Source organism: Hypanus sabinus, chromosome 19 (genome assembly GCF_030144855.1).
Source record: "Hypanus sabinus isolate sHypSab1 chromosome 19, sHypSab1.hap1, whole genome shotgun sequence".
In the NCBI taxonomy this organism is placed as follows: Eukaryota; Metazoa; Chordata; class Chondrichthyes; order Myliobatiformes; family Dasyatidae; genus Hypanus; species Hypanus sabinus.
This window is the reverse complement of record NC_082724.1, coordinates 41,641,009-41,663,690: the sequence shown is the minus strand read 5'-3', so window position 1 is coordinate 41,663,690 and position 22,682 is coordinate 41,641,009. Positions and strand designations below refer to the sequence as shown.

The window sequence follows — 22,682 nt, the reverse complement described above, 5'->3', positions numbered from 1 at the left end:
AATTTGCTGCAATTTGTGTTATATTTGCCCATCTCCACCATTTTGGGCTATGTGTCAAAATAAACATAGCTCAAAGAACGTTAATTTTGTAGCCTGGGAAAAATACACACTCAGGACAACAAATACATTTTTGGGTCTTTAATTCCTTTATCTGTTCTAGATAAAAACAAAATAAAAACAACAAAATGAACTTATAAACAAAGTTCCTGCTGTTACAATCTCAGCTTAATTTCAGTCCACACACTTGTGTATCAATTAGTTACATATGCAGTATGAAGATAAGTAAACTATACAAAACCAATATGGTTGTGGCAATTATAAAATAAACAGTACAAAGAACATTGGAATCCTACCAACCTTTTATCTTGTAGACAGAATTAAATATATGAATAAATACATCTGACCTCAACGAAGAGATATACTCAATTTGACACACACGTGCTTAACTTCCAGACACATATAGGCTAGACCCTGAAAATAATTCTCCTCTCTCACGCTCCATGAACAGAGAACACATTCACATTCGGTCATGAAACAATAAAGTAAGACAAAACTAAACCTTAATAAAAGTAATAAAAGCTGTTACAATATATAGCCTTGTAATTAAATTATTAAAAAGGCTAACCTACTAGGCCGATAAGGAACCTTGCACAACCATGCCATTCAGTGCCGACACCTTACTCGCAAAAAATCTAAAGCATCCACATGTAAAACATGTCAAATTATCAATATTCCAGATCTACAAACAAGTGTAAATGAATTTACATGGATATTATCAAAGATTATTCAGCTTTTCTCATCATATGATCAGCTCTATTAGGGAAAACCAGCTTCCAGTTGTGATGTTTTTTCTAGACCATTGTAACTCTCCGTTCTACTCCGCACATGGATAAAGACATCACAGCTTTCTCTTAAAGACACATGTAGCTCTTTTCATATTAACAGGATGAACACATAAATGCACTTCAACAATAAAAAAAATTCTGTTGTCACCTGATTACATTAAACCAGGCACTTCATAAATTCTGCTGCAATAATGTGCTTTTCCTCAATTATATGGCCAAAAAACTTATTTTAAATCACTGGAATTTATGATGAGGCCAGTATAACAAAAAAGTGAATTGAATTTGTAATTTGCCAATTTTTTTTTATATTTCAGTTACTCAAGTCATGCTTCATTGTGACCTGAAGTTTGTTCCCTGTACCATCAGCCAAGGTTCTTTTTAATTGATTGGAGTAATTGTTCTTAATGTTGCAGGTATGGCTCTGCTAACATTCTAATGAAGATTTACTAGCTGCTTTCTTCATTACCACTGAACATAACAAACTCTTGCTGGACTCGATCATTAATCATCAAGTCTGGCCTTGCATCTGTCCCTTGTGGTTTCATACGGTTTGAGAATATCAATAACAGGTTTCCGTATAGTCATTCAGAAGCCAAACTACACAGGTGAATTCAAATGGCTGCCTTGTTTCCCCTCTGGCTAAATACAAACCAAACATAATACATGATAAGATTTTACTGACACAGAATTATGAAGAAAGAAACTTTATTGTAGGATGAAATCAGAAAGAAATAGAAAATCTCAGCAGGTCAGACAGCATCTGGGGAAAGAACAGTTAATATTTCAGGTCTGAAAAAGAGATTTAAGAAAAGTTGTTTTTAAGTTGCAGAAAAGGTGAATGGAAAGGTGGATAGGATAAAAGGACAATCTGTGACAAGATGTGATGAGGGTTCCTTTGGAAGTAAGTTGAAGTCAACAAGTTTACAGCAGCCGTTAAGTATGATAATGTAGACAAGAGACTACAAAATTCAGGCTGTTGTCAGATACTCTCAGCAGGTCAAACTGACCATGTTTGTTTGTAACAACTGGCTATCTCTACTATATGTCAGTCATCTGTGATATTGACTTTGGTTTCTCTCTCCGTCAGTGTAGTTTAACATGCTAGACACCTTCAACAGCCTTGCATTTCAAAATATTTAATACTCTTTTCAAACCGTTGCCACTACTTATCTCCACAGTGAACCTGGTCTCACCCATTTATTTCTCCCCCATTTTCTCTATGACTTAAAGTTAGCTTGTTTCTTCAATTCCATAGTGCCACCAAAGGGCATCAGACTGGAATACAAAAGAAAAAGGATTTAGTACTTTCCCGGTGTGTTTGATGAATAAACCCTACTTGGGCTTCCAGCCAGGTGCAGATATCAATTATAACCAACGTTTCGATGGCAAACTCTGCCATCTTCATTAGGGATGATACCTGGGCATATTTAATCTACTGGTATTTATATACCTGTAGTCTGTCCCTCCTGATTGGTTAGTCCTCATCCAATCAGATTTCCCTTCTCCCACCTTCTTTACAATTAAATTCCAGTTCTTACTTTATCAATCATTCCTCTCTCCACAGATGGTGCCTGACCTGCTGAATATTTCTAGCATTTCTGTTTTATCAGATATCCAGCATCTGCAATTTCTCTTTATAATTTTCAAGTTGTTAGAATTGAGTTAAATCTAATGTAGATTTAATTAATGATTCATTGAAAGCCAATATGACTGATAACTTATAATTTTGATATTAAGCATTTTATATATTTCAAGGAAACATGGAAGATTGATAATGTATCCAGTCACCAGTTCGTGTGGATTGGATGACATGCGATCCTGTGGATCACATTAGTTTTGTGAATTTGTGAAAATTGTGTTGTAAAATAACCTAGGAGAAATATGTTGGGAAGGTTGTAATCAAGTGAGTCATGGCAATTGATGTCAATTGCAATAGAAGTGATTATCAGCAAAATACTGTAAATTGCTGCAAGCAGCATTGTCAAGCCTGCGTGTAAGCCTGTTCTCTCATAACATGGCCGCTTGTGTTTTTATCACTGTCCAAAGGTTGGATTAATTTGCCACTTCCTGACCCAAATTTTCACCTTCTCAATCATGTCTATACCTATCAGCAGCTAAACTTCTTGCTTTTCAACTAAGAATGAATTTACAGCATAGGCATTTACATTGAAGCCTTGTCAGTGTTCAGATGGAAAATTTGCTTCAGACAATTTAATTTTAATTTTAAAGTACAGAAAATTACTGGTGTGGATGTAATTATGATTGGAAGTTAAGAAAGCATATTTTTTTTGAAGTCTTTCACTATGTTTATATGGAAGATAGGTCTTTTTGAAACAAATAGCAATGAGCCATTGAAAATAATAATCCTATTCATTTGTTAATGATTCATTGGGCTTGATCACACTGCACTAAATTCCCCACCTGTACTCCCCAAATGTTCTTACTTATCAAATGTCCTCAGCTGACCAGAAACAAATTTTATTGTCAGATCCCAGTATCCCAGTGCCCTAATGCATCCCACAAAAATAAATTGTGATCCCTGCAGTGAAACCTTAGCTGGTACATTGCTGAAATACCCAATAAGTGAAGATGGGGTGGAGCTTTATCCATATTAAAGTTATTCATAATCTCTGTCACTGGAAGCATTTGAGACTACCAACATAAACATAGAACATAGAAATCTACAGCAAATTACAGGCCCTTCAGCCCAGAATGTTGGGCCTACTCTAGAAACTGCCTAGACTTTCCCTACTGCATGGCCCACTATTTTTCTAAGTTCCATCTAACTAACTAACAGTCTTTTAATAGACTCCATTGAATCACCTCTACTACCATCACTGGCAGTGCATTCCACACACCCACTACACTTTTTGAAATAAGCATTTGAAATAAATGACTGAATAAGTGAATTAAAGTTAAAACAAAATTAATGAAAGTACAGAGAAATAATGAAAAGAATTAAAGTTGTTAGAATTAAATCAAAGTTTTCTTCCTGTTGGCATCATATAACCATATAACAATCACAGCACGGAAACAGGCCATCTAGTCCATGCCGACACTTACTCTCACCTAGTCCCACTGACCCGCACTCAGCCCATAGCCCTCCATTCCTTTCCTGTCCATATACCTATCTAATTTTGCTTTAAATGACAATACCAAACCTGCCTCTACCACTTCTACGAGAAGCTTGTTCCACACAGCTACCACTCTCTGAGTAAAGAAATTCCCCCTCGTGTTACCCTTAAACTTTTGTCCCCTAACTCTCAACTCATGTCCTCTTGTTTGAAACTCCCCTACTCTCAATGGAAACAGCCTATCAATGTCAACTCTATCTATCCCCCTCATAATTTTAAATACCTCTATCAAGTCCCCCCTCAACCTTCTACGCTCCAAAGAATAAAGTTCTAACTTGTTCAACCTTTCCCTGTAACTTAGGTGCTGAAACCCAGATAACATTCTAGTAAATCTTCTCTGTCCTCTCTCTATTTTGTTGACATCTTTCCTATAATTCAATGACCAGAACTGTACTCAATACTCCAAATTCGGCCTTACCAATGTCTTGTACAATTTTAACATTACATCCCAACTCCTATACTCAATGCTCTGATTTATAAAGGCCAACATAGCAAAAGCTTTCTTCACCACCCTATCCACATGAGATTCCATCTTGAAGGAACTATGCACCATTATTCCTAGATCACTCTGTTCTGCATTTTTCAGTGCCCTACCATTTACCACATATGTCCTATTTGGATTATTCCTACCAAAATGTAGCACCTCACACTTATCAACATTAAACTCCATCTACTATCGTTCAGCCCACTCTTCTAACTGGCCTAAATCTCTCTGCAAGCTTTGAAAACCTCCTTCATTATCCACAATGCCACCTACCTTAGTATCATCTGCATACTTACTAATCCAATTTACCACCCCATCATCCAGATCATAATATCCATACCTGATCTCCCCGTTGAAGTCACTGTGGTATTAAATCCTGAGTGAGGTTTGACTTGGTATGGGAGCTGTGTAGCAATTTCCCAGCATAGTGATCAGGAATCCCAGCAAGACCATGCTGTTCCATCAGGCACCATGTGGTGTGCAAGGAAAGAGCATGTTGGCAGATGTGGTGCCATCTGTCAGTCATTCAGCTTGGGACCATCACACTTGTCATTTGAGGTGGGTAAATCCAAACCTACTGGAGTTTGAATTTCAGCACTTCCAACTAGCTAGCAGATTTTTCCCCCTTGTTTTTCGTCAAAGGCTGGACACAAAGCCTGGCTTTTAAATTAGTGCCGGGGGTTGAGGTGACCAATGCAATTAACAAATCTAATACTGCACTGAACAAAGAGAAGCTAATTCAGTGGTGCATTTTGAGAACAGCTTAAAAATGTTTCACTGCTCAGAGTTTTGGGATTTCTGACAATCTGCCATGGTAGGATCTTGTCACAATTCATGTTAAAGATGTTGCTATTAAGTTAACTATAGTCCTCTGGAGATTAAATTCACAGATCAGCAGAGCTGAGAAATCTAGATTGAAATTGAGAAGCAGTGTCTAAACTATAGCATGTTGGATAAGGGAAATTAGCTTAGACATTCCAATGAGCATTCACATCTTTTATCATTGAGATGACTAATTTATTTGAACAGAGCGTGCCACACCTGCCAATAATTCACTACTTTTTTCAGCAGGTGTTGAAAGCAAGTGTTAGTTTTATTGGCAGATTGTTGGTGAATCACTGAATAGGGAAGAGTTTTTGGCATAGTCTGCTTCTCTAGTGTAGTTAAGAGAAAATAAAGAATGGTAAAAAGAAAAGGAGTAATTAGCCTATCTAATTAGTCCACTAAATTATAACAATTGAACATCCTCATAAGTGTAAAGCTGGTCAATTTTAGAAATGTGACCGGGAGGAAAAGGTTCTGCTGCTTTTGTTAATAACTGGAACTTTAATAGCTCATGTGGACATAAAGAAAGATAGCACTGAAAGAGGGTTTTCAACTCACCAAGTCCGCACAAACCTCAAGTACCCTTCTTCTCACACAAGTCCTACCCTAATCCATTCTTTCAACATTCTCAGTAGCTATTTTTCCCCATCCATCCTCAAGATTCTGCTACTCACCTCGACATCAAGGGCATTTTAAGATGACCAATTAGCCCACCAACTCATTTTTTGGAATGTGGAGGGAACTGTAACAGCTAGAGGAAATCAGAGTGATCACAGGGAGAATGTACAAACTCCACACAGCCAGCAGGGTTGAACCTGAGTCGCCAAATCTGTGAGGAGTCAACGATACTAGCTGTGACATCAGTTTCTGCAGTTCTGAGGAGACTGATCAGGTTAGAAACAGAACAATTTTCTGTCGATGTGAAAGATAAGCAAAAAGATGACAGTGCATTTGGCTGATTTTGAACTACACACTGAAAATCAAAAGGTATATCAGGAAATAAACATGCTTTTGTCATGCTGATATTTCTTTAATAGAATTAGAGAGTTTCAAAGAATATCAGTGCTTATTGTAATAAACATTAAATTGTTTTTTGGGAGTGGATTATGCCTCTACAGTAGAGTGCAGACTAACGGCAGTTAATTTCCTGCAGTTAATCACAAACTGCAGTATTAAGTACAGTACTTATACACTGGGACCCCTTTGTACTTTTTTAGTCTATCGTCTTTAGATTACAATTATTCTCCATCTCCTAATTTAGACTGCTAGCTGAAACACATTATTTCATACCTCTACCCTCTCAGCATCCCACTGTTTTATCTATGGATTATATCAATGCAACAAAAACACAAATAACTGCATCCCAATGCCAGTCTCCAATATTAAATGACAGTCAAGAGAAGCTAAAACACACTTCTAGCTCTCAAAGCTCACTAAATCCCATAAACATTCTTCTAAGTTGAATTTTTATATAACTACATCTTTGCAACTAATTTCTGTCAATATGTTCTTTGGTGTATCCTTTACCCTCATGCATACTTAGAACTGTCTTCAAAGTTTAGTTATTGCATTTAATCCAGCCTCAGTAAAGATGATGATAATATTAATAATAATATCCAGTTTTAGAGTCAGAATACCACAAATTATATTATGACTGATCAGTTATTAGAGATAGGACAATCCATAATAAGCATCCAGATATAATAATACTGGAAAAACAATCAAGAACAACTTATTTACTTGAAGTCCCCCATTTCTACAAAGTACAAGGTAAAGAACGACGAGAGCTGGTCCAGTAAGTGCATCTGTGGAGGAGGAGAGGACCAGCAGAGCAGTGGCAATGAAACACCAAGGAGCCTAGACCAAATGGGAGCAGGTGATCGAGTTGACAGATCACATGGAACGATCTCTGGAAGGTGGATCCTTACCGCATCAAGTTCCTTATCCAGGCTGTTTATGACGTCCTTCCTAGCCCATCCAACCTGCACTGCTGGGGCCTTGCAGAATGACTACCTTGCCCACTCTGAGAGAAGACTGGTATGCCAGAGAATATTCTGAGCTGCTGCCCCAGAGCTCTTGCCGATGGCCATTATCGGTGGCGGCATGACCGGGTCCTCCGGATAATCGCTGAGACAATCTGCAGCACCCTTAACATCTGCCAGAAAACAAGTGTGCTCAGGAATACCATCTGCTTTGTCAAGGAGGGGGAAAGACCAACAGAACACTAGAAAATAACTGGGTTGCTCTTCACTGCACAGGACTGGAAGCTAAAAGTAGACCTGGGAAAATAGCTGCAGTTCCCTCTCCACATCACAGAGTCTACATTACAACCTAACTTCACGTGGTGGTCCGACTCATTGAAGCACGTTCTTATGCTTGAGCTTACTGTGCCTCGGGAAGAACGAATGGAGGAGGCCTACGAGTGGATAAGTGCCAAGTATGAGAATCTGAAGATTCATAAAAGGCTGGAGAGCAAAGTGTTGGCCTGTGGAATTTGGGTGTCATGGCTTTGCAGGCCAGTCGCTCTGCAAAGTATACACTGCACTTGGAATTACGGGAGAGAGAAGAAGGAATGTCATTTCTACCATCACAGATGCAGCAGACAAAGCGTCAAAATGGCTCTGGATAAAGAGGGCAGATCCGTGGGTTGCTGCTAGGGCACAGGCCAGGGTCTGATCAGCCCCGGTCAGGTTGCCTGGGTGAGGGTGTATGATATTGAAAGACCTGCAACCCCTGACGACCCCGGGTAACATCATTGATGATGTGCTCTAGCTTAGCAACATGCCGATGTTTCAGTAAGAAAAAGAAGCAGAAGAAGAAGAAAACATAGATACAGCCACTCCAAACACACATAACTTAACATAACTTACATAACTTAACATAACTTACATATAGCCACTCCAAACACACATAACTTACAGAAGTCAGTGAGTGAAAAACACCAGCTATATGCTGAATTAAAAGAGGAAATGGAAAGACATTGGAACATGAGCAGGGGTATACATTGTCCCGATAATAATAACTACAACGGGTGTCATTCCAAAGACACTACACAGTAGCATTAAGAGATTAGGGCTACACTGTAATATCTATGTAAATCTTAAGAAAGCCACCATACTGAGCACCACTAGAATAGTTCATAGCAATTGGCAAATCAGCATGCTTGGCTATGCCCATACGTCAGGTTTTACCAGCTTGAACTGAGAAAAGATAAACAATAATAATGGTTACACAATTTCTGGTGAGAAATATGCATGCATATTTGAATATGTATATGAGCTGAATGCTATTAAAATAGAAGTAGAGTGTGTGAAGTGAAGTTGGTATTCAATTGGAGTTCTGTATCCTATTCCCCTTATTGCTTGCCTTTGCTTGTTTCAAGTTGGTTGTGACACCCTGACTTGGCAAATTCCAGTCTATATGGTTGAAAAAGCACTTACTGTAGAGTAAAAGCCTATATTAACTGCTTTCCGGTCATTCGTGTCAGAACTGAAACAGAAATCATGCTTAACAATCTGCCTGACACAGATTCATCAAATAATATTACTTTGGATACAATGAAACCGTTTCAGTATTGCACAGGAAATTTGGGCAAATTTTCCAGGGAGCAATGATCATCAAAAACACGAAGTCCATTAAATCTTCAGACAACAGCTGGAAATTGGAAACTCACCAGGATGAAACCCATATCTACACATGAGTTTCTTTAACCTCAAGCAGAATCCAGGTTCCAGAGCACAAACACCCCCTCACCCCACCTCACCTGCCAAGCAGATACTATGAAACCCATTCTGGCACCTTGAACTTGATAATTAATGCATCCATTACACTGATTTCCAGACCATCATGATGCCAAGCCTCATTTAAACATTGCTGTAACATTCATATTGCAGCCCGTTAGGATGATGGAGTTTGCCTGGAGCCACACAGATCAACTCATTTTAAGTCAAACTCTAGCAAATATCTTGTACTCATCGGCTGCTTATGACGTGATTGCTTGTTCTGTTATTATTCTGCTCAAGTTAAACACACAAGAACGTTGGGCAAGATTTCATTTTGTATTTTGAACTGTGGTTTTTCTTCTAGCTAAAATATTCAAGTTTAAATGGAAATCCAGTAACATGCTCAAGTAATAAAATCATATGATAATATTGTACCATTTTATCCTTAACCTTAATCTTCAGGCTATAAAAATTTTATGTTTAACATACTAACAACTCCACAAGAATAAAGACAGATGGAATGTTTTCATCTCTGTACTGGTGAGAGTCAAGAACAAGTTTAATTGAACCTAAAAGCTAAATAAATTCTATTCATCAGTAAATTTAGATTTTACTTCTATTTCTAGACTTTTTTTTTTAACCAGAAACAGAGCTCCAGTTTCTTTGTCCATCTTTTTTATGTCTAGCTTTGCTTTAAGGTCTCAGTTGAACTGGTTGAGGAGCCATATCCATTGACACAAGAGAGGCTTGAAATCTTGAGCAACATTCGCAAAATGCTGGAGGAATTGAACAGTTCAGGCAGTATTTATGGAGGAAAATAAACAGTCACTGCTTCAGGCCGAGACCTTTCATCAAGATTGACGAAGTGTCTCGGCCCAAAATGTCAGCTTGTTATTTCCCTCCATAGATCCTGCCTGAGCTGCTGAGTTTCGCCAGCATTTGGCTTGTATTGAGCCATTTTTATTTTCTGTTTAATAATTGGGGAATTTGTAATGCAATGTTGTATGGTTTGAAGAGGAATGTGACTAAAGAATTAGTAGGAGATCCCCTTGTAAAGATTTGTGCTGTCTGGCCATTTCTGATTGTAGTATTAATGCCAGACTAGTATATGATGATGGAATCGTAGAATATCACAGCACAGAATAGTGTATCTAGTGTATTTAGTGTATCTGAACCATTAATCTACCTAATCCCAATAACCTGCCCCTGGAAGTAGCACTCCCATCCATAGACCTATCAACCTTTCTCTTAAATGCTGAAATCAAACCTGCATGCACCACTTCCACAGGCAGCTCATCCCACACTCTCACCACCATCTGAGTGAGTAAGCTCCCCCCTCACAGTCCCCTTAAATATTTCATCCTTCAGTCATGATCCATGACCTCTAGTTGTAGTCTCACCCAATCTCAGTAGAAAAAGCCTGCTTGCATTTGTATCCCTCAAACTTCTATCAAATGGTCCCTCAGTCTTGAGTCCTGATGAAGGGCCTTGGCGTGAAATGGTGTCTGTTCACTCATTTCCTTAGATGCAGCCTGTCTTACAGAGTTCCTCCAGCATTTTGTGAATAACGTCCTAACCAATTCAACTTTTCCCTATACTTAAGTCTTCAACCCTGGCAACATCCTTGTAAATTTTCTCTGCACTCTTTTGATCTTATTTATATCTTTCCTCTAGGTAGGTGACCAAAACTACACACAGTACTGCAAATTAGGCCTCACCAACATCTTATAGAGTTTCAACATAACTTACCAATTCCTGCACTCAATACGTTGATTTATGAAGGCCAATGTGTCAAAAACATTCTTTACAACCCTACCTACCTGTGATGCCACTTTCAAGGAATTATGGATCTGCATTGCTGGATCCCTCTGCTCTACTGCACTCCTCAGTGCTCTAGTGCTCACTGTATAACACCTACCCTGGCTGGTCCTCCCAAAGCGCAACACCTCACAATTGTTGGCATCAAATTCCATCTGCCAGTTTTCAGCACAGTTCCCACTGTAAGCTTTGATAGTCTTCTTTGCTGTCTGCACCCCTAGTCTTGGTGTCATTTGCAAATTTGCTGATCCATTCTACCACATTATCATCCAGCTTGTTGATATAGATGACAGACAATAATGGACCCAGCATCAGTCCCAGCGGCACACCACTAGTCACAGGTTTCCAGTCAGAGAGGTAACTATATAATATCATTCTTCAGCTTCTCTTGTGAATCCAATGTCTTATCCAATTTGCTACCTCACTTTGAATGCCAAGCGAGTGAACCTTTTTGACCAATCTCCCATGTAGGACCTTGTGAAAGGCCTTTTTAATGTCTGCATAGACAATATCCACTGGCTCGCCTGTATCAACATTAACTTCCTTGATAAGCTCTGTAAGACAGGCTGTAGATGACCTACCACACACAAAGTCATGTTGATTTTCCCTAATCAGTCCCTGCCTATTCACATACTTATGTATCTGGTCCTGTAGGAAACCTTTCAATAACTTTCCCACCACTGACCTCAGGCTCACCAGATTGTAATTTCCTAGCTTGTCCTTACAGCCTTTAGTAAACAAGGGAAGAACACTAGCTATCTTCCAATCCTCCAGCAACCCACCTGTGCCTAACGATGTCTTAAATATCTGTGCTAGGGCCCCCAGAGAGTTTCAGGGAATACCTTGTCAGGGTTTGGGGATTTATACACCCTAATTTGCCTGAAGACAGAAATTACCTCATCCTCTATAATCAATTATGAGGTCCATGACATCACTGCTGCTTCACAACACTTTTGTAGACTCTATATCCATCTCCTGAGTAAATGCAAAAATGAAAAAAAATCCATTTATTATCTCTACCAGCTCTTTCGGCTCCACGTATAGATTACCACTCTCATCTTCCAGAGGACCAGCTTCTCCCTAATTCCTTTCTGAATGATGGAGCCAGACTCTGTGCCAGAGACCTGACAGCTGTGGTTAACCTCTGCTGGGTCACTCCCCACCAACAGTAGTTGTTGAGGGGAAAACCCACAGGGGTACCTTGGAATGGATGTCTGTTGCCTTTCGCCCTGTGATGGTCACCTGTGTCTAGCATTTTGGGTGTAGCTACCCCCTGTATGACCTGTCTATCATCTCTTCAGCCTCGGAAATGATCTGGAATTCAATGTTCCAGCTCCAACTCCAAAGCACGGCCTATTAGAAGCTTCAGCTGGATGCACTCCTTGCAGGTATAGTCATCTGGCACACTGGTGTCTCCCTACCTTCCCATATTCCACAAGAAGAGCATTCCATTATCCTGCCTGGCATTCCAATGGCTCTGAATGTGTAATAAGAAAGAAAGAATAAATATAAAAACATTTTTACAGTACTTACAGCTTACACTTCTCACCAAAGCCTCAACTCCCCGCTATAACAGTGGCCCTCTCACAATATGATTTCTCCGCTTAAACCCAACTTCTTTTTATTGGATCTTGCCTAATATGCACAATCCAATATCTCCTTGGGAACTGTGGTGCACAAAATTTCTGACTGGCCCCACTCAATGCTTTTATCTCTCCCTTCATGCATTCCATTGTCTCCACAGGAACTGTGGCTGGCAAAATGTGCCGTGTGCACCCATGTGCTTCTTTTAAACTCTTCCTCCCTTGCTTTCTTCTTTTATACTCTCTCTCTCAGATGATGTTCTGCAACTCTGGAGAGTGAAACCTGCAGGACCTGAATATTGCTTAATGTCAAAGTAACTTCAATGGGTTTTTCTTTGGATATTCAGTGAAGCTACCGAAGATGGTAGGCTTTTTATTTCCATTTCAATAATAGCAATTAAGCAGTAAGACTTAAGTCAGAGCATGTTGTGAAAGAAAAAAAACTGTAGAGATCTCATTATATGACAATGAAGCCTGGTTTATCTTTGCTGCTACTTTGCAGTCTAAAATGCATCAGTAACTAAAGCCTCCTTGAATTGGATTTGGGCTTTGGCCTCCACTGCTACATTCAATGATCCATTCCCTGTGTTCATGTTTTTTTTATACAATGAATTTTGTGCATTAAATCCAGATTGACTTTTTTTTTTCCATTTTGAAACTACTTTTTGTTAAAATTGAACTAAGTGATAGTTCAGATTTATCCTTTATGAACTTGTATGGTTTGGTGCGATTCCTTTCCTTTGAAGCCTAAGTAGCCTAAGATTTATTGAATTTATTCATAGTTTAAATCTCTGTTTGGAAGCAGAGCACTGCTTTTCACTACAATCCTTTTAGGGATGAGTAGTATTTGTGACAATAAATAGGGTTGGGGACACTAGTCCAGATGTGATCTGACCAAAGCACTAAGCAAGTAAGAATGTCTTTTTGTGCTCTGCTATTTTAACTACAGAGTCAGCATTCCGATAGCTTTGATGTTTTTTTTTGCAGTACAGAAGCTCAGTAGATACTGAACCTATACTATAACTGTCACTTTGAAAATCAGGTCTTTGCTTTTGCAATACCATTCATTGAATGGTCAGAGCAAAAAAAAACATTTTGGAGGAACCCTGCAGATCAATAAGTATTTGTGGAGGCAAACAGATGGTTTATGTTTCAGGTTGTGACCCTGCATCAGGTGCAAGAGTTACTTGACCATTCTGTGGCCTCCACAGAAAATGAGATGATCCAACAGTTGTCGAGAAGGGAGAGAGGCAGAAGGTAGGAAACTATAGGCCAGTTAGTCTGATCTCAGTGGCTGGGAAGATGTTGGAGCCAATTATTAAGGATGAGGTCTCAGAATACTTGGAGGCACATGATAAAATAGGCCATAGTAAGCATGGTTTCCTTCAGGGAAAATCTTGCCTGACAAATTTATTGGAATTATTTGAAGAACTAACAAGCAGGATAGACAAAGGAGAATTGATGGATGTTGTGCACTTGGATTTTCAGAAGGCCTTTAGCAAGGTGCCAAACTTGAGGTTGCTTAACAAGTTAAGAGCCCTTGGTATGACAGGAAATATATTGGCATGGATACAGCGTTAGCTGATTGACAGGAAGCAAAGAGTGTGAATATAGGGAACTTTTCTTGATTGGCTGTCTTTGACTAGTGGTGTTGCACAGGGATCTGTGTTGGAACTGCTTTTTTTTACATGATATGTCAATGGTAACGGAATATGATACATGAACGTTACATGATAATGGAATTGATGGCTTTGTGGCCAAGTTTGAGGACAATGCAAGGGTAGGTGGAAGGACATGTAGTCTTGGGAATGCAGAGAAGCTACAAAAAAAACTTAATCAGATTAGGAGAATAGATAAAAAGTGGCATACTGTGGATATACTGTGGCTGGAAGCATATAGTCATGTAAATTGATAGAAGAAATAATGCCATAAACAGTTTTTTAAATGGAGAGAAAATTCAAAAGTCAAAGGTGCAACAAGACTTGGGAGTCCTCATACAGCATTCCCTTAGGTTAATTTGTAAGATGAGTTGGTGGTGAGAAAGGCAAATGTGATGCTAACATTTATTTCAAGAGGACTAGAATAGAAAAACAAGGGTATAATGCTGAGGATTTGTAAAACACTGGTGAGCCTCATTTGGATTATTGTGAGCACCTATGTCCATTATCTAAGAAAGGAGTTATTGACATTGGAGAGGGTTCAAAGGAGGCTCATGAAAATGATTGCAGGACTAGAAGGCTTGTCATATGAGGAGCATTTGAAGGCTTTGAGCCTCAACTTGGGGAATTCTGAAGAACGAGGGGTGACTTCATTGAAACCTACCAAATGTTGAAGGCCTCAATAGAATGGATATGGAAAGGATGTTTTTTTCTGGTGTGAGAGTCTACAACTAAGGGACACAGTATCAGAATAGAGGGGAATCCATTTCAAATGGAGATGGGGAGGAATTTCTTAAGCCAGAATGATGAATCTGTGGAATTCATTGCCACAGGTGGCTGTGGAGGCCAAGTCATTGGGTATATTTAAGGCAGAGGTTAATAGATTCTTGATTAGTCAGAGCATGAAGGGATGCATGAGAAAGGCAGGGGATTGGGCTGAGAGGAAAATGGATCAGCCATGATGAATTGGTAGAGCAGACTCAATTGGTCAAATGGCCTAATTCTGCTCCTGTATCTTATGGCCTTATGGTCTTATGTATGATAACAAACATCCATCCTGGTGTTTATGGGATTGTTGCTGGGCTGGTCATAGAGTCATAGAGAAGTACAGCATAGAATTAGGCCCTTCAGCCCATCTAGTTCATGCCAAAATCATTTAAACTACCTCCTCCCATTGCCCTGCACTGGGACCTTAGCCTTCCATTTCCTTACTATCCATGTATGTATCCAGAAGTAGGCGTTGAAATCAAGCTCAGATACAGATCATTCCATACTCTCATGTCCCTCTGAGTGAAGAAATTTCCCCACCTTTCACCCTTAAACAATGATCTCTGGTTGTAGTCCCACCCAACCTTGTTGGAAAAGCCTGCTTGCATTGATCTATCTATATCCCTTATAATTTTTATACCTCTATAAAATTTCCTCTCAGTCTCTATGTTCTAAAGAATACAGTCCTAACTTATTCAATCTTTCCTTACAACTCAGATCCTCCAGACCTGACAACATCCTTGTAAATTTTCTCAGTACTCTGTCAACCTTGTTTACATCTTTACTGTAGGTAGGTGACCAAAACTGCACACTGTACTCCAAATTAGGCCTCATCACTGTCTAACACAACTTAAATATAACATCCCATCTCCTGTACTCAGTATATTGATTTATGAAGGCCATTGTGGAAAGTGCGGTCTTTATAACCCTTATCTACCTATGACGCCACTTTCAACAAATTATAGACCTGTATTCCTAGATTCCTTGTTCTATCACATTCCTCAGTGCCCTACCGTTCACTGTGTAAGACCTACCCTAGTTGGTGTGACTGAAGTGCAACACTTTGCACTTGCCGGCATTAAATTTCACCTGCCATTTTTCATCCCATTTTCCAGCTAATGAAGATCCCTCTGCAAGCCATGATAATCCTCCTCGCTGTCCACTAAACCCTCAACCTTGGTTTCATCTGATACATCCGATATCTGCTGATACAGATAACCACATTATCATCCAGGTCATTGACACAGATGACAAACAACAATGGACCCAGCACTGATCCCTGTGGCACTCCACTAGTCAGAGAGGCAGCCCTCTACTACCACTCTCTGGCTTCTCCAACAAAGCCAATGTCTAATCCAATTTACTAGCTTATCCTGAATGTTGGGCACCTCTTGACCAGCCTCCCAAGTGAGATCTTTTCAAACGTTTTATCCATGCAGACAACATCCATTGCCTTTACCTTCATCCACTTTCCTGGTAACTATCTCAAAAAAACTCTTTAAAATTGGTTAGATATGACCGACCATGCACAAAGCCATGCTGGCCGACCTAAATCAGTCCACTTCTGTCCAAGTACTTATATAACCAGTCACTTAGAAAATCTTACAATAATTTTCCTACAATTGATGTCAGACTCACCAGGCGATAATTTCAAAGTTTATGTTTAGAGCCTTTTTTAAACAGTGGAATGAAATTGACTTTCCTCCAATCCTCTAGTATCTCTCCTGTCAGTAAGTATGTTTTAAATATCTCTGCTCTTCTGCACTTGCCACCCACAGGGTCCAAGGGGACACCTTTTCAGGCTCTGGGGATTTTCCCTCCCTGATTCGCCTCAGGTTAGCAAATGCTTCCTCCTCTGTAATCTGCACAGGGCCCATGAAGTTGACGCCGCTTTACCTCACTTTTATAGACTCTGTATCTAACTCCTGAGTAAATGCAGATGCAATGAATTCATTTAAGATCTCCCTCTCCTGTTTTGGCTCCACACATGGATTACCATTCTGGTCTTCTAGAAGACCAATTTTGTCCCTTGCAATCCTTTTGCTCTTAAGATATCTGTATAATCCCTTAGGATTCTCATTTTCCTTGTCTCCTAGAACAACTTCATGCCTTAATTTAGCATTCCTGATTACTTTCTGTTCTCTTGCATTTGTTATACTCCATAAGCACCTCATTTCCCCACTCTCCTATACCTTCTATATACTTCTTTTTTTTCTTTTAACCAGGGCCCTAATATCTCTTGAAAACCAACATTTTCTGTACCTGTTATCTTTACTTTTTATTCTGACAGGCACATACAAACTTTGTACTCTCAAAATTTCATTTTTAAAAATCTCCCATTTTCCAAGTACATCTTTGCCAGAAAGCAGGTTGTCCCAATTTACACTTGACAGATAATTTCTGATACCATCAAAATTGTCCTTTCTCCAATTTAGAATCTGAACCCATGTACCAGACCTCTCTTTTTGCATATTTACTTTGAAACTAACGGCATTGTGGTCACTGGAAGCAAAGTGATCCGCTACACAAACTTCTGTCATCTGCCCTGTCTCATTCTCTAATAGCAGATCCAGTATCACACACTCTCTCATTGGGACTTCTCCGCACTGATGAAGGAAACCTTCCTGAACACATTTGCCAAATTCTATCCCATCTAGTCCTTTAACTGTAAGGGAAAGTTAAAATTGTTTACAGCAGCAACCTTATATTTCTTGCAACAGTTTGCAATCTCTACAAATTTGTTCCTCTAAATCCCGAAAGCTGTTGGGTGGTCTGTAATATAGCGCCATTAATGTGGTCATATCTTACTTATTTCTCAGTTCCGCCCATAACACCTTACTAGTCAAGTCCTCCAGTATGTCTTCAAGGAGTGCTGCTGAGTCGTTTTCCCAGACCAGTAATGCCACCCCTCCTCCTTTAATATCCACCCCTGCTCTTTCACATCTAAAAGAACAAAATGCTGGAATATTGAACTGCCAATCCTGCCCCTTCCTGCAAGCAAGTCTCACCAATGGCATGTCTAACCAGGCATGAGTGTAAAACATTCTATGTTAGCCTGCAGTTTGTGATTTTGCCCATTTTGAAACTGTGCCTGACTTTCTTTGCCAGAGATCAACCCTGTAGAGCCTCTCTTTATCTCTGCTACATGACCATCCCCTGTTCTCTGCTACAGTTCACTTCAACATTCCCTACTTCAAAGGTCCTGATTGGTTTTAAACTAAATATTTTCTGTTACTTCTATGTATAGATAGAACTCTTTTGTAAAGTCACCAAGTTTCAAGGAAGAATGTACATTTAGAGTTTGTAATGATGCATGTTCAGAAATTTGAGATTTGCATTTATGTTCATTCTTCAAAGTTAAATGTTAATTATGGAAATGATGAAGGAGTTTAAGCTTGGAGAGAAGTTTGGATGAAAGTTCTGTTGAGATTTCTATTTTAGCAAAACTTTATGGTATCTGCATTAACAACTAGAAAAGGTTAAAATGTACAACTGAGCATAGCCTTTGCTATCTCTGCCATGGGCTTTTGAGAAACAAACTGAAAAGCTGAAACAAATCGAGTCAGAGCTGCTTCCATTTTTGTTTGCAGAAATATATTTATTTAAATGTTTTACGAAAAATATGTATGTGGTTGAAGTATTCCATGTTCATGACAATTATGCAGGCAAATACAGCATTGACAGAAGAGGACAAGCATAGTCTAGTATGGATTGTAAATGTGGGAAATCAGACATGACGTTTATTCGACATTTTCATATGAATTAATTTGGCCTTTTCCAGACCTTCTTTCTGCTTATTCATGTTCAGGTATGGAGTTCTGGAGTTTTTTGACACTATCATATACTTGTATGCTATTATTATTGCCCATGTTAGTTTAGTTTAGTGTTTTATTTTTCTTAATATATACTTTTTTCACATATTTTCAAATTTTTTCTTCTTTTAATGGTTATTTTTGTTTTTTTTCATATATAATCATATGGACTTGATTGATTAAGGTATTTTTTTCTGTTGATGTTTAATAGGATATTGTTATCTTATTATCAACGTGACTTCAAGTCTATTGTATTCATAATTTACTCATTATTATGTTATGTTTTTTTATATGTATATATGAAAATCAATAAAAAAATTGAAAAAGTAAGAAAGAAAGACATGACAGGAACGGATATAGACTCTGGGCACTTTATTAGTTACACCTATATACCTTATTAAGACAAATATCTAATCATCCAATCATGTGACAGCAGCTCAATGCATAAAGGCATGCAGATCTGATCAGGAGATTCAGTTCTTGGTCAGATCTACATCAGAATAGGGAAGAAATGTGATCTAAGTGTCTTTGACTGAGAAACAATTGTTGGTACCAGATTGGGTGGTTTGGATATCTCAGAAACTGCTATCTCCTGGGTTTTCCACACACAGCAGTTATGGAGCTGACAGAGAATAGTGTGAAAAACAGTAACACATCCCGACAGAAATGCCTTGTTAACGAGAGAGCTCAGTGGAGAATGGCCAGATTGGTTCAAGCTGACTGGAAGGTGACAGCAACTCAAATCTCCAAGAGTCACAACAGAGGTGTGCGGAAGAGCATCTCTGAATGCTGAACACTTCGGACCTTGAAACTGGATAGGCTACAGCAGCAGAAGACCACATCGGATTCCACTCCTGTACTTAATAAAGTGGCCAATGAGTGTATATCAGAAGACGTGATACATAATGAATGTATATCATAAAAAAGCTGTTTTAAGTCTTTTTTGATAGAGTTTCTCAGTGGCTTTGCACTTGAATTCTCAAACTGTATTACTGTATTAAATGTTTTGGAGTCTGCTTACTGAAAATTAATTCTGCCCCTTTTCTGATTGTTCAAGTATCACAGAGCCAATGTTCCGATCCTATAAAATTGTAGCTCTCATTTCATTAATATTCACCCACTCTCTGAACCCAAAGTGATCAATGCCAGAGAAGATCTCTGTTTTCGTAGTGAAGTTAATTGAAACACAGCATGTGTAGTCCTTCAAATATGTCCTGTGCCTTTAATGAGATTTGCCATGCACTGTTGTTTCTCTTTTGACAGCTTAAATAAAACCTGACTCATACTATCTTCTGCTCTAAATGCTTTCTCTGCAAGACCTTTGTGACTGCAGGTCAAGTTGCTCATTTCCCATTGATACGCTGTATAATTTGTATGTTTCCATTGGGTGGTTTAATTTGCTACGGGCCTTTAAATTAAGGTGTGAAAGAGATAGCAAATAGGATGATTAGTCCTTGACAGTTGAATGCTACAAATACTTTGCCCATAGTATTAAGCCAAGTCAAGGAAGTTTTTTTTGGAGGCTTACAATTTAGCTTTATTTTAAGAAATGATCAAGTGCTTGTGTGTTTGCAGTACAAGTTGCCTGGATACCATTATCAGCAAGGGCTTTGGTTCGTGTCCTGATAATGCACATTGCAGAAGAGGCAAATTGTAGTGTTAATCAACATACACTACTGACTTGCCAGTAGCACTACCATTTAGAACTTCAGCTAATGACCCTCTTAAACTTGCACAGAAGAACATATGTTCAGTGGAGAAAGAAGTCCTCACTAACTCCAACCAGCATTATAAAAGTCATGCAGCATTTAAGGGTGCTTTCCCTGAGCTTGACCATATGAATGAGGTCATTTAAATCCAATTTTCTGTAGCATTAACTGTCATGGTCTTTTTACTCCACTGCATTCAGATGCCTGTAGAGACGTGGAGTGGAAAACACAGAAGCTGACCTTTTGTCTCAAGTTGTTCATGCTGTCCAAGTTGTCTATTTGAGCTAGTCCTATTTGCCTGTGTTTGGCCATATCTCTAAACTTTCCATATTCATGTACCTTTTAAATGGTGTATTGTACCCCACCATTTCCTCTGGTAGCGTGTTCCATATACCCATCATTCTTCCAGTGGAAAAAGTTGCCCTCAAGTTCTCTTCACAACCAGGAGAAGATCTGTAGATGCTGGAAGTCCAAGCACCACACAAAATGCTGGAAGAACTCAGCAGGCCAGGCAATATCTATGGAAAAAAGTACAATTGGTGTTTTCAGGTTGAGACCCTTCGGCAGGACTAGACTTACTGACATTGCCAACTATATTCTCATCCAATTGTTTTATATAGATGACCCAGCACCGATTCCTGCAGCACACTTTGTGTCACAGACCTCTAAGCTGAAAAGCATCCCCTGTTACGACACTCTAACTCCAACTACCGAGTCAATTTTTTGTATAAAATTATTTAGCTCATACTTGGTCTCATCTGATCCAACCTACAGACAAGCCTACCATGTGGCACTTTGTCAAAGGACTTGATAAAGTCTGTGTAGTCATCTTCTGCTCAGCACTCATTAGTCTTTTGGTTTTGAAGCTTTCCCAGACCTTTTAGATCCAATTACACCTTCTTCCCAATCTGTGCACTAAACTTTCAAGTCCGGCAATGGAATATCTTGCTTGAATTTTATACCCCCTCTGAGGAGAGACAATCAGCAAAGCTGAATTTCTTAAAAATCCCAGTATTTCTTAAAATACATGAAATGATTTTTTTTTCATGACTCAGTGATAGTCCAAGGCCTGCTTAAACCAAAGAAATGTTTTAAAAATGTGTTTGCATAATAGGAAATATTATAGGCAATTAGCAGCAAGTAATCTAGCAAAACTAGCAATGATACTATAGCAGACAATTTATTTTATGGTAGGTTGAGGGATAAATGTTGACCATGAACACATCTCTTTTGCTTGCATCACAGGAGTGGTGTGATCTTCTATGTCCATCTTAATTGAAGGAGATCCACTCTGACAATAATATCACAGTGCTATACTTCAGAGTCAACCAAGGTCTTGTTGTCCATAGCACAACTTGATTATCATCTACTTAGCATATACTTTGTGTTAAAACAATACATACTAATTTAAGTTATACTGAATGGTTACAACAGTAAGCCATATTTTGACTCACAAAGTTAATGGATGAAGTAATCGGACAAATGATTGGCAACATGAAGATGGAAGAATTGCAGTTTGTTTAATGCAAACTTTAATCACTACCAACAACTCCAAGGTTTTATTTCAATGTCGCTTCCTTTGTGGTTATCATGAGCAGCTTGTAATATATTTGAACACATTTTCCTGCTCCTTGATTGTAAGTTAATGTCCCTGGAGAAGTTGTGTTCAAGTAATCTACTTGGAGTTCTGTGGTCACATGATTTCAAAGATTGAATGAGCAATACCTGTCAAATGTTCTGTAGGTTTTCCATCCTTGAAGCAATGGCTCTTATTTTCAGTGGATGGTACTGAATACCTATTGTATTCATAGCTGTGTATTACCAAAGCCACTTTAGAGAATAGACCTTCAAATAGAACTGAATTGGATTGAAATTAAATTATTCTGTGTACCACAGGCATGAATGTGAGCTTGTTTGACTATTTATTCCTAAGGATCAAAGATCTATGTAATATTTTAGAGATGCATTGGACTACTGATGCTGTCATTTGTAGCAAAAATCAAACTGCAGGAGCATTATTATGGGTTGAGCAGCATCTGTGCTGGGGGAAGGGTGGAAGGATTTGTCGATGTCTCAGGTCAGGACCCTACATCAATCCTGTTTGGATTGGGATTCACAATATGATGCAGCATGCTGTATTTGTATTTACCACATTACAAGATCTTGGTTTGGCATTAGTACCAATTCCTTTATGAACAATTGAATAACTTAAGTTTAAAAGCTGATTGTTAAATGTGAATGGATAATTTGCTCGCTCTTAATATATCCGTGTAAATTTGTACCAGGCTGCCCATGTGCATGCTGGGAAAGCAACACATACTGTA

The 22,682-nt window shown here is 38.8% G+C and overlaps 1 protein-coding gene across 1 annotated transcript in view; it reads left to right on the top strand.

The window, feature by feature from the left end:
* Positions 1 to 1,241: 1,241 nt before the first annotated feature.
* The window catches only part of LOC132377892 (contactin-4-like), a 1,978,611-nt gene continuing 1,957,170 nt past the window's right edge, over positions 1,242 to 22,682 (top strand). Inside the window, exon 1 of the mRNA XM_059944356.1 lies at positions 1,242 to 1,258. The gene's annotated coding sequence lies outside the window, so the exon portion shown is untranslated. The remainder of the gene's footprint in view (positions 1,259 to 22,682) is intronic.